Genomic DNA, 3,540 nt, shown 5'->3' with positions numbered 1-3,540 from the left:
TTCAGTTTTTTATTTCCTAAGGGAGAAACTCTAAAGATAAACAAAAGATAAAGTATGTTTTTTTTCTATAAATGTCCTAAAGTTCTAGTGAGAATAAAAAGAATATTTTTTCTGTTTTTTATTAATTTCCCAAAGAACTTGAAAAAGAAAATCTTTTTTTTTTTTTTGGATTTTTGGAATTAATATCTTAAAGAAAACTTCTAAAGAGGTATCAAAAGAAAATTTCTTTTTTGTTTGTTTGAATTTTTAGTCTTAATATACTAAAGGAAATATAAAAGCAATTTTTATATTTTGAGTTCTAGATATTAACTTCCTAAAGGAAAACCAACTCAAAGGATTATTTTTTTTAATTTCTAGAATTAGTATTCTAAAGAAAACTTCTAACGGAAATATAAAAACACAAAAATCTCTTCTTCTTTTTTTAAATTTATAACACATTTTTTTCAAATACAAAATAGGAAGTACAATAACAAAAGACTCGACAAACTTAACTAGACTATGACAGACTCTACATCACCTAAAAAACTCGACATTATTGTACAAAACTAGAAGGTGAAAGACGACAAAAAAAAAAGAAAAAAAGACTCAAAACATAAAAAAAAAATCTCCGTAAGCAACTCTTGAATGAGCGATCCTGACTGGATGGTCTTGGGGCGTCTGTCATGCTCAAACTCTGGTAAGTAGATCCACACATGTATGAAAAAATTAAGACCAAATAAAGTTAAATACCTAGAACACTATGTGAGATAATAACACTTCCTGTTGGACATATGCAAGATATGATTGATGCTATTTTAGCAAAACGGCTTACGTGGCCAAAAGTGGCTAGACATGCAAGATTTGGCTAAGACCCCGCAAAGCCAAGAACCTAAGACTTACTAGGAAGATCGGACCCTATTTGGTCTGCCTACGTATCCCCCCCCCCGAAAGACAAGAATCAAGTATGGGTAGTTCGGGAAGATTGGATACGGGCAAAAATTTAAAAAATAACTAATTTGGAGAAAACATATATTTTTTTTTTCTTTTTTTAAAAAAAATGATGGGAAAGTGCAAAATCTTTTGGATTTTCATTTTCATTTTTTTTTGTCTTTTTCTCGAAAAAACAAATTGTGAAAGAAAAATATAACTGGGCCCTACTTGCTTTATTTTTTACACTTCACCCTCTTTTTCTCATTTATCCTCGAGCCTCATTGGTCTGCCAAATGACCCCTTTTACCCTTGAAGATTGCAACATGTAGCACATAGGATGCATCAGGATAGTCTTTTATTTTTGGGTACACCTGTTTTAAACGGACTCAACCCCTGTGTTGAGTCCCCAAAGTCAAATGCACGTGATGCAAACAAACGTTCTTACTAGGGATCCGGTATGAGGCTGGGGGGAGCATACCGGTAACCAAAAGATCATCCAACTTTGCAACTTTTCCGAACCTCATTCTAAATTAAGAATATGACACTAACATAAAAGAAGTCACGCCAGCGTGCACTTCCCAGAAGATTTAGAAGACTCAGAGAGAAGAGTTTCGTAACAGTTTATATATAGTTCACAGAATATCAAAGCGGCAATTAGCACATTAGGCTCAAACACGTGAAAATTAGATAAGAAATGAAAGTCAAGTATAACAGTTATTCTAAGCGCGAATTCTTGAACCCTGGACCAAAAGTTCTGGGTTCTGTCCCCAGTAGAGTTGCCAGAGCTGTCACACCTCTTTTTTCTACCCGAAAAGGGGGTATAAGGGAGTTTTTTCCAATTAAAGTGACAATAACTGAAACGGAATTATCTATCAAATTCAGAGTCGCCACTTGGGATAATTTATGGTGTCCCAAGTCAACGGTTCAAAATCCCGAATCGAGAAAAGTTTTGACTCTATTTTACAGTCTGCGAAATATAAAAATCCGGGTAAGGAATTCTATTAACCCGGGAGAAGGTGTTAGGCATTCCCGGGTTCTGTGATTTTAGCACGGTCGCTCAACTATTAATAATTGGACTAATTATCTAATTTAACACATATTTTAATCCTATGTGCATTTTTAACTTTCTAACCGCTTTTAATGTTTATAGAATTATTTTCTAGAACAAATCACGATTGTCGTACACTTGTCATTTTTGTTGCATTGCAAATCGCGTCACATGAAATGCACCCGCGATTTAGAACATGTTTGTTTTATTATTAGAAATATGGCCGGGTCACATGAAATGCACATCCGGGTGTGATCAGCCTAAACATGCTACTAACAGACCAATTAATAAAGCATTAACATAAGCAATAAGATAGTTAAAGTCTGAACTTCAGATCATTTATGTAATATCCCCCACCCAAAAACGTATCTTGTGTAGAATGCCAATTTCATATTAAAATCAATGATCCATGCCTGAGCTTCTAACTTTTAGCAACTTAAAATGTATTCTCAATAAAAGAGATGCAAAACTAAATGATAAGCTAATCCTTATTCATGAAACAGAGACAATTTCAATCACAAACACTAAAAGTAATAGGCAATCGAGTAAAGATCTCACATGACATCGAGAGAAGCAAATCGGGGAATTGAAATGCAAATAGAGTTAGAGAGGGACCTCAACGTATAGCCAAAATTCCTTTTCTGTTGTGATTAAAATAGCCTCCACATACAGCCAAGGTTGATCCGAGAATTAAAAAAACAAATATAGTAGCGGGAACAATGAATCCGAAACAGGAACCACGACTGGCAATGCCGAACGGAACACCTATCAAACTCGAATTTCACCAAAATGATGTCAACCAAGCCTTACACTAAGAACTGAATCAGCCATTTGCTGAGAAAATTTGGATCAGGATTCCATGAGTATTGTGTCCAAAGCCTTCAAGTTTCAAGGAGAGAAAAATTGAAGATATGTCAATAAGAAAGGGTCGTTATGGTGTGAATGCATAAACAAGCTTTGCTTGCCATCGACCGACGACGACTGGAGAAGATATGACGACCGGAGAAAGACATGGAGGGGGGCCAAATTTCTATTGAGATCATCGGAGATGAGTGACCGTTGGCTTCTTGTGTGTGTGTGTGTGTGTTTTTCGACGGGTTTTGGTGGAAACGAATGGGGTGCCGCTGGGAGGTCGGTTTCCTTCGATGGCTGCTTCTTGTATTTGAGAAGGTGGAGTGGTTGGCATTGTTTTTGATTGTTCAGAAGCAGGGTTCGTTGGTTTCTGGCGAGTTTTGATGAAGAAGAAAGTGGCCGGTGGCGGATTTGGTCTTGGCCAGTGAGGGTGACGACTGGAAGGTTGTTCTAGGGTTAGGGATCTTGTTTGTTCTCTAGGGTTTTTGTCAGGTTGTGTCCAAGGAAGAAGAAGGGTCTTAGGGTTTCAAATCCTAAAAAAATGGCTGAAGTTTATTTTTTGTAGTCTAGGTTTAAAATGTGTGTTAGGGTGTATAAGAAGAAAGGGAAGTGGGTCTTAGGGTTTGGGCTTTAAGATTGGGCCATCTCTTTGGACCTCTTCAATTAAGACAAAACAAAATTAGCCTCAAATTTCATACTCTTTCTTCTAAAACAAGACTAAAAATACTATA

Source organism: Nicotiana sylvestris, chromosome 2 (genome assembly GCF_000393655.2).
Source record: "Nicotiana sylvestris chromosome 2, ASM39365v2, whole genome shotgun sequence".
Taxonomy (NCBI): domain Eukaryota; kingdom Viridiplantae; phylum Streptophyta; class Magnoliopsida; order Solanales; family Solanaceae; genus Nicotiana; species Nicotiana sylvestris.
Note: the sequence above shows the minus strand (reverse complement) of the source record.